This window comes from Micrasema longulum, unplaced genomic scaffold, assembly GCF_059751315.1.
Source record: "Micrasema longulum isolate JH-2025_06_02 unplaced genomic scaffold, ASM5975131v1 h1tg000156l, whole genome shotgun sequence".
Classification (NCBI taxonomy): Eukaryota; Metazoa; Arthropoda; class Insecta; order Trichoptera; family Brachycentridae; genus Micrasema; species Micrasema longulum.
The window spans coordinates 115,417-125,034 of NW_028277361.1; positions in this window are offsets into that span (position 1 = coordinate 115,417).

The following is a 9,618-nucleotide window of genomic DNA, read 5'->3' on the forward strand; positions in this document are numbered from 1 at the left end:
ATATACTGATGAAAACTTGAATAATTGTGTGTAATTATAGTCCTTAAAATATAGCTTGATTAGAATGACAGCTGTCAAACTAATTTCATTGGTGATGAGAAATCACTGATCAAATCGATTTTATCAGATATTTCATGCAATCATGAAACTCTGTTTCCAAAAATTGATATAAAAAACGCAAAAACAAGCCTAGTATAGTATGTTTAACACAATTATTCACCAAAAAATGAGACATTTATACTTTTTCTATGAACAGCATCAAATGAATTTTTTTTTTATTCGATAAATTTTAATTGATCATAAGATCAAGCACTAACTTTGTGGTTATTCATTATAAAAAAAATAATAAAACAACTTTGTTTTTAAAATTTTTATTTTTCACCGACCGGTTTCAAAGCAAACAAGCTTCTTCGTCAAGGTTTACGTAAAAACAAAGTTGTTTTATATATTTTATTAAATTGATCAATTTGTCCCATCTCTAACGTTTTTGCAAAATGATGTAACCTTATAAGAACGTCGTAAATAATTAGGTTTATTTTAGTTTTTTTTTTTACTTTCAAAACTGATTTTATACATTAATGTTGACTTATGTGTCAAGCATTGTATTTAAAAAAATAAATTAACACGCCAAATATGAATGATTTTTCGTGTAAATATTTTTTTTTGTAAAAGGTGCTTTGAACCGTTGATTTATAAATAAATAAATTACTGAGCACTGAACATGTACCGATCAAATCTATTTTATTAGTTTTTTCATGCAAACATGAGACTCTGTTTCCGAAAATTGATATAAAAACGCAAAAACATGTCTTTTATAGTGTTTTTAAGAAAATTATTTACTAAAAAATAAGACATAAAATACGAGTACTTTATTTCATGAACAACAACAAATAAATTATTTTTTATTCGATCGATTTACATTGATCAATTTGTCCCATCTTTAACATCTTTGCAAAATGACGTAACCTTGTAAGAAAGTCGTTAATAATTAGGTTTATTTTCGTTTTCTTTTAGTTTTAAAGCTAATTTAAAATATTAATGTTGATTTATGTTTCAAGCATTGTATTAAAAAAATATATTAACACGCCAGATACAAATGATTTTTCGTGTGTCAGTATAAATAACTCCTTTGACGTTACTACAAAGTTATGTCGTCACTTTTTCTGACAACTGTCATACTAATCATGTTACATTTTAAGGACTATAGTAATTAAATTCGTCGGTAACAATAAGGTGGTACCAAATAAGTCATTTATGAAAGTTCTTTCAACATAAACATAATGGCAGGCATTTGTGTTACAAAATCTCACTTAAGGGATGTTTGGGGCAAATGAAAGAGGAATGTGAAAACTCGGGGGTCGGTGATTTCTCTTTCCCAGGGGAGTAGGGCGAGGGGCGGGGGAAACTGTGACGTAAATGTCTGGGTAACATCGCTGTTTGAATTCAGTTGGAATCGGTGAGTCCAAATAAGTTTATGGAGAGATACGGCATTATGCGTTTGTTCTGTAAAAATAAGCATTGCCAATCCATCCGATTCTTCGTTTTATTTGATTGAATTTATTTTTTATTATTATTTTTTTTTACAATAAACAAGTATTAAAAAATAAAGCATAATTACAAAGCAATAAAATACATATTAATAATAAAAATAGTAAGCAAAAAAAATCCCACAAAGGCATGGCCTGTTCGTGGGTATACAAGAAAATGTTAATGAATATTTGCTCCTCTAATAAGAAATGGACAGTAATATTTTTTGTGTAACATAAAAAAGAAAATGTAAAATATACTGTAAAAGATTACATGGCATTTTTTTTATAGTAATTAAAAAAGGAAATAAAAAATATTTAAAAAAAAACACAAAAATATTCCTTATTATTAAAGGGCAACAAAATAAATCGTAGAAAAAAAGAGTTCAAATCTTTAGTTTGAATCCAGGATAGTGCATGTTTATTAAAAGAAGGAAAATTTTAAAAGTTTGGAATCAATGAAATATTATCAGTAAAAAAAGAATTTAGGGCCAATAAAATATGCATGTCTCTGTGCGAGCCTCGTTTTACAATGTGGTATTTCTAACATACGATTCCTTCTTTGACTTGATCTTTTTGAATTCCTGGTAAATAAATTTCGGTTCTTAAATATATATTTTAAACATTGAAAACAATATATTTGTCTTAGGTCTAAAAGTTTAGCTTCTTGGAACAATTGGAAAGAGGGAAAAGTATTTATTTATTTATTAATTACATTATACATACATTTGTTAAGGACAAAGACACAGTCTATAGCGACACAATCAGGAACGACCCATGTCTGTGAACTTGCTCCGACTCGCTACAAAATCCGTGTTGAGTCGTGGCACTTGTAATGCATTCATAACCATACATTCACACACATATATACATATATATTCGCACATACATATTTATATTATATTTTATACATGCATATACATATATATTAAGTTTTTTCACATCATTGATACTTTATACATTATTACATTTTACATTTATAAATACATATTAATCATTTACCAGTTAGTCCACATTTGATCGCAGAAATCCATTCCCGTTCGAGCAAACCAGTTACTCAAACCAGATTTAAATTTCGAAAATGACTCAGATTGCTTTGTTACTTGATCTAGTAAATTAAAAATTCTTGGACCTACCACAGAGAAATGTCTTTTGGCCAAAGTTATTTTACTTTTTGGCACGTAGTAATTTACTTTTGAGGAATATCTTGTTATTATTTCCTGTTGTGTTCTTTGTTTACTACTTGTGGTCCAAAAGTTGATCAGACATGACTTATAATAGATTTGTCTATTTGAAAGGACTTTGGCCTCTTTAAACAATAAATCCGATGAAAAGGTAGGAAGATATTTAAATATTATTAAAAGTTAAAAGTGCGATTTTTGTGAAGCATTATTTTTAATATAAATTTTTGAACAGTTTCTAATGGTTTAATATGGCTGTTGTAAGTTCCCCCCATCCAATTATTCCATAGGAAAGCGATGACTGTACAAGTGAATAATAAACCATTTTAATCGCATTTAGCTGGGCGTAAATACTTAATCGTTTGAACACATAGGTTAAATATCTTGGTTTATTAACAATTACTTCAAGATGATAAGTCCATTTAAGTTGACAGTCAATGATTACTCCCAGGTAATTCCTTGAGTTAGTTAATATTACTGAGTATGTTAACTATACAGGCGCCGTGGCGCAGTTGGTTAGATGGACAATTGTGAAACTGGCGTCGCGGGTTCGATTCCCGCCAGTAGCAAGAAAATCATGAAAGAAATATTTTTTCTCAATCAGCCTGGGTGTATTTTTCATAACTTTCTTCTTAAATAGAGGCTTAGCGAGCTATTTCTTTAACTCTTGTGTGGCTGTGATGTCACGCTAGTCTACAAACGATACAAGACTTGATATATCTCTCTTATTTTTTTAAATGATAAAGTTGTACTTTTTGTTTTCTTCAAATGGACATTTTCACACCGGATTTTGAAAGTAAAATTTTTATAACCATGCTAATTTAAATACAAAAAATATTGAACCTGCAACCCGAAGAATGATGTCCGCAAATACAGCAATACATCCGTATGAGAGAGAGCACCAAGATAGAACACATAACAAGGAAGACAGAGACACTGTTCTGTAGCTGGTGTGGTGTGAAACAAATTCAGTTGGTGGTTGACGGTGATGGGGGACGCAAGCGTGAATTATGAGCGGCGAATTTCTTCTATTTATTACAAGAAAAACGTCATTTTGTCATAAAATGCCATACTCCAAATTATTCTAGCTGCTTGCGTTTAAAAGTTAAAACGGTTTTCAGTATGTAATATACCACCGAACATCCTGAATAATGAAATATCTCATGACGCAAGCGAGGGAGGGGTGGAGAGTTTTGAGTAATAATTAAGTACTACATCTAGAACACATGTGCAAATCAGCTGGTAATGTAACATTTTTTGTTTATGGCTATGTTTGGTCTAATATTCCTGGGCTAATAATTGCACATGTTGAGAAGAGTATACATATTTCGCTTTTTATACAGAAATTTAATTTTACTTTGTAGATAAAATTTGAGATAAATGTTAACTTCCCATTGTGAACCGATTTGATGCGATTTATATGCAAGTCAAAAAATATTTCAGAATTATTTTTATTAAAACACAAGTATGCCTCCAAAATTACAGTGAAATAAAAAAAACAAACTACAATACACTGGGTTTAGGTCGAGAAAAATCGGAAAATTTACTCAAAAACATTATTTCATAATAAATGGTATAAATTAATATTGTATAACTGAATAGTTAATTAACTAGTAGGTAGTAATATTATTGTTAATTTTGCATTAAAATGTCTGCCTTAAAACAGGTTGTACGTAGTTAGGCAGACTAGACATGATCCAGAGAAATCTATTACCTAACTGTGTATGTAGTTGATAAAGTAATTGTTATTTTTTTAATAAACTATTATTATGATTATTTACGAAAAATTTACTCCCATTTATTTTGTATGAAGAAATACAAAATAACATTAATGTCTCTTTGTTTCCGATATGTCAGAGAGGCACGAGCAAGCTATTAACCCCGAATCTACCTTAAATGGGAAGTACCTGATTGAAATGCTAGGAGAACATAGACAGCTAATTAATTTCACGCGTGCGTTTCGTACATAACTCAATCACCTCACCTGATAAGTTCGTACATAGATTCAATTTGCAAAAGTGGGTTTCAAACATAGTAAAACCACCATTGTAGTACAATAAATAGACGCGTAATTTTACATTTAAATTAAATGTAGCACGGTATAATCGGATGGGGTGGTGCGAGTGACACAGTTTTATATAGTGTATTTGTTGCACAAAAATCCATCATTAAAATAATACTCAGAGTCCCGATACAGACATCTACTGAAGAAATATTCCACAAATCACAATTTATGACACCAAAACGCTATAAAAATACTCACTTACAGATTCAAAAACTACGCTTACTCAAATGAAAGACATAACCCCTACAATACAAATAATAATATCTCTAGATCCTCAACACAAAGACAACTTAAACAAATACAAACTTATATTACTTCCGGACAAAGGGATTTTGAGTATTATTCAATTAAAACCTATAACCTACTTCCACTATCTATTAAAACAATTAGTAACGAGAAAATGTTCAAAAGGGCTATAAAAAAATGTATAGTGGAGCTAGGTAGAAGTAAAATGGATTGATTGGAATCAACTGCTCCACAAGTGTATAGCTTATGTTAGGTTTTTGTTCTTTCATAGTGCGTTTTGTAATATAAATAATATAGATGTACATAAATTAATTATAAACATAAATACGTAGTGTTTAAAACTGTCTGAACATTTTGTTAATTATCTATGTGTATTAAGTAAGTCTTCTTTGGTTATTCTCAAATGTAAAAATATTTTTAAAAAAAGGTAAATTGTTAAGTGTCCTCGGCACGGGTAGCCCCAGTGAGGTCACATTATTTTTATTATTGATTATAGTTTGTAAGAGAAAAAATATGAATAAATAAATAACTAGAGACCAGTATTTGATGTGGGATGAACAAATTGAAACTATAACTGTAAAAATTATGCGCTTAATACAATTTTTCATCCCACTTAGAAATATACTTAAAGTCCCGGACTTGAAACACCTATACCATGCACTGGCAAATTCTGTGTTGACTTACGGTCTAATTGGTTGGGGAGCTTGCACAAAAACCACCCTTGAACCTGTAGCAATTGCACAGAAATCTTTAATCCGAGTCATTTAAAAAAAAACATTTCGCTATCTAAATGACTTGCTCATCAAAGAATTCTGAGTACTGAATATTATTCAACAGTATAAATTGAGAACGGTAGTGGTTACACATATAAATAGAGACATTTACCCAAGCGTCAACCACAACTATAATACAAGATACTCTAATAGGGATCTGATACTAAGTGAAGGGGTCAACACTGTTCTGGCATCGAGACAACACTATTACGTAGGCAAAAAGGTCCATAACCTTTTGTCAGAATCGTGGAAAGACGGGAGTGTTGTCAAGTTACGGAAGGTGTTGACCTCGCTCTTTCATGACATTGGTCGTAGGGAGTCAGAAAAGTTGATGCATGCCACGGATTGGAGATTCTTACTGGATGTCGAAAATAAAACATAAAAAATAAGGAATAATAAAAAAAATAACTAACTAACTAACTAACTAACCATCACGCCATTTCCCCAGAGGGGTAGGCAGAGAGGATAGAACGCCACACCACTCTGTCCTGGCACACTTCCTTTGCTTCCTTCACATTCATACATCTTCTCATGCACGCACGTCGATTATTCCGACTTTTCACATGACCACTTTCAAGAATTTGTTGTACTTGATCATGCCATGTCTTTCTCGGCCTTCCTCGACTTCTACAACCAGACACATTCGCATCATAAATCTTTTTAGCCGTTCTTTCATCATTCATTCGCTCCACATGACCGAACCATCGCAAAAGACCTTTCTTAATTTTGTCGATAATTTTATTTTATTTTTTTTTATTTTATTTTATTTATTTGGATAACCAACAGCTATAATTATCACATATTTATATAACAAAACAAATAACAAATAAGCCAATTACAGGTTTTCACAAGTAGCATCACAGTAAGTTAAAAAAGATTCTCGAACATAAAATGAATAGTAATTAAATGTAAATTTAAAAGAAAAGAAAAAAATACTACGAGTTATTTCGAAAGCAAACGCCGCACGTTATTAAGATTATTTTTAAATAAATCTATGTTAAATGATTTATTAATTACATTAAAATTATTAAAAGTTCGCCATAAATATGAATTTTGCCTATAATATGCTTAACTCAGCCTTGCATTCTGCTCTAATTTCGACATTAGGGCTTAATATATATTTAATTTAATTTAATATTTAATATTTAATTATGGCAACTATGAAGTTTCGCTTAAATAAATTGTCTATGTTTTTATAAATGTATGTATGTGTATGCGCATGGATGTATGTACGTGTGTGTGTATGTACATGTGTATATATGTATAAATATATATATATGTATATATATATATATATATATATGTGTGTATAAATGTGTATGTCTGTATGTATATGTATCAAAATGAGTATACGAATAGGTTTATATCTTGTTTGTCTGTGCTCTATATTAATTTGTCAACTATTATAATATATTAAAATGTAATTGCCTAGCTTGGAACGGGGTATGTACCCTTGTTAGCTGGGCAAAGTGAACATGGAATTGTATTTTGATAAAGAGTGTAAATAAATAAATAGATGTTCTCATGTTGTCTTTCTAAGATCTTAAATACGTCCTTTATCCCGGATGCTTTATTTTTCAACTCGCTAATTAATTGGCTTATTCGTTAGCCTCAGCGCTGTGCGTACGGCTGGTATACACGGGGAACTTTATATTACCCACGTGGGAGACTACACGCTATTATACGAGTATATAACGTGAATACCATTTATTTTTCCGTTTAATTCCGGCAAAGGCTTTGCCCGTCTGACCGTAGCGGGCCGAATAAATTGAAAAAGTTCCGCGATCGTAAATCACGGGAAAGTCGGATGACCTTTTTGGATCGAGCGAGAACCCGCATCCTCGCGTCGAAGGGTTGACGGCAAAATTAGCGGATCATTTGAAGGCGAGAATCGAGGAGGAGGCTTTAGAGTATTGACACGAGGCAAAATAAGACATTTGCAGCAACTACCGTGCTGGTGGATTTTTATAAGCTGGCGCGTTCGTTATACTTACACATACGCATTGTGTAGTATCCGTGAATAAGTCCATGGTATGACATCGCACGGCATACGCATTATGAAAATTATCTCTGTCTCTCTCGCGCTCAAACGCGCCGCGCTTAAGAGACAACTATTGCTTTATTAGTTGCTAATGATATGGTAATACAATATACACAGGATGCTTCTGCGTTTGTCTGAATTTCGCTGCGATTCTTAATAGTAAAAATATAAAAATATGTAGGTATTTTCATTTAATTAAATCATGAATAGGTCGATTATGTAGTGATGGCTCTTTCACAAAACTTACACAAAAACAATATATTGAGTTTTTCTACTGACATTTCTTGGTGGAACTGCATTTTAATTATAATGATAAAAATGCTTTATAGTTTTATTCCACTTTAATTTATAATTTTTTTTAAATAAATTTTTAACCAGTGACCGGGTTTCATCGTGACCGACAGCAGTTTGACGATGTCGGTCACGACGAAATCCTGTCACTGGTAAAAAAATTATTTAAAAAAAAAATAAAATAAAAGTGAAATAAAACTATAAAGTATTTTTATCATTATACACAAAGCAATTTTAAATGTTCCGAATACTGATTTTAAAAGTGTTGTTATTATATATTTATTGTTATATTAAATTATTTTTTTAATCTCTTTTAGACTAGAGCGAAATAAAACCATTACTTAAGAAAATGTTATATATTTACGAGTATTTATTAAAACAAGCATGTTTTTTATTTAATATTTTGTGTTCATCATAATGATAATTAATAGTGTTATTAAAATGCACAGTACACATTATTGTACTGTACAATAATTTGTACTGTGCATTTTAATAATATAATTATCGGAAAAAAAATGTAAACACACTTATTGATAAACAATAAATCTTATATAAAGTTTATATTTGAAGCACTAACTTTGTGGTAATTCATTATAATAAAATAAATAAAAAAACTTTGTTTTTAACCACTAATTTTTATTTTTCACCGACAGGTTTTAAAGCAAACAAGCTTCTTAAGTAACGTTACGTACACCTTGACAAAGTTTTATTTATTTTTTATAATAAATCTTATTATTTATATACTTTAAACAATCTTCACAACTTCGCAATCTAGTTCTAGAGTTATTGACTATAATTAGTAAAATGCAACATTTTAAAAAATGATTTGAAAAATATAAAATATATTTTTTTAAATTTTCGTAAATTAATATTACATTTTCTTAAGCCATTGTATTTTTTTTTATTTACACAACCCTCTAATCCAACACCAAATTTTAAAAAAAGATACCACATACGGTTAAAATTTAATACAACGTTTTTTTAAAATCAACATCCTGTAGATTTTAAATGTGTTAAGTTTTCCGAATGCGCCAGCTTAAGTTAAACCACCAGTACATTCACGGAGACTGGACCGCTGTGCGCATGCAAACCACGAGCCCACTGCGTGATATCGTATGATTGGCCCATATCACACCACGGAAAAAATCTAAACAGCTTGATAAAATACAATACGGTGGATTAATACTTGTGCCTGGCAAACGCAATAACTATATTTCTTCTTTGTCCTTCCCTCCAGCTGCCAAACTAATGTCACTAGTGATGGAAAGTTATGAATATTTTTTACTTTTTTGTTTTTTGTAATATATGTTCACTAAATTGTTTAGTTTTAATTATTCTTTTATTTCATACTATGTACTACATGATTGTGAACTGCTGTGATTATTTCTGTAAATCATTTTTTTTTGTAAAAGGTTCTTTAATCCGTTGTTTTATAAATAAATAAATTACTGAGCACTGATCATGTACCAATCTTTATTTTTTTTGGTTAGATGCA